This window comes from Penaeus monodon, chromosome 33, assembly GCF_015228065.2.
Source record: "Penaeus monodon isolate SGIC_2016 chromosome 33, NSTDA_Pmon_1, whole genome shotgun sequence".
NCBI classification, from domain to species: domain Eukaryota; kingdom Metazoa; phylum Arthropoda; class Malacostraca; order Decapoda; family Penaeidae; genus Penaeus; species Penaeus monodon.
In genome coordinates, this window is record NC_051418.1 from 33,623,001 (window position 1) to 33,623,539 (window position 539).

Consider the following 539-nt stretch of genomic DNA (forward strand, 5'->3'; position numbering starts at 1 on the left):
TGACAAATATCTTCCTTTAAGTAATTTTGTTGAGAGAATAATGGATTTTTTTTTCTAGGATTAATCATATTCAGTGACGATTCCCGGATATTTCAGCTGTAGGACTACGGGTGCACGATGGATTTGTGTGTATTTTTTGACAAATATCTTCCTGTAGTTAATTTTTTTGAAAGACTGAAGAGATAAAAAAACATTTTAATTAATTCTTACTTAAAAATGTTATCTTAGTAATTATAGGTCTGCTCAACTCATAATTACGCAAATGAGAAACCTTTCCTCTATTTTCGCAAAAAAACTTTAATCACACGAAACAGACTCAACATACATAGTGGTATTTCTGTCACTCAAATTATATCACCGGTATTGAAAAATCGAAATACAGTGCAACCAGGTCTGAGGAACTGGCAATAGTATATATATTTATTTATTACGAGGCAAGAAACCAGACAAGCAGAGGCGATGCTGCTCTTAGTCTCCGCTTGTCTAACACATGCAGATTTGTCCAGCGTGCTTGGTGTGTTCTGCATTTCTTATTTTTT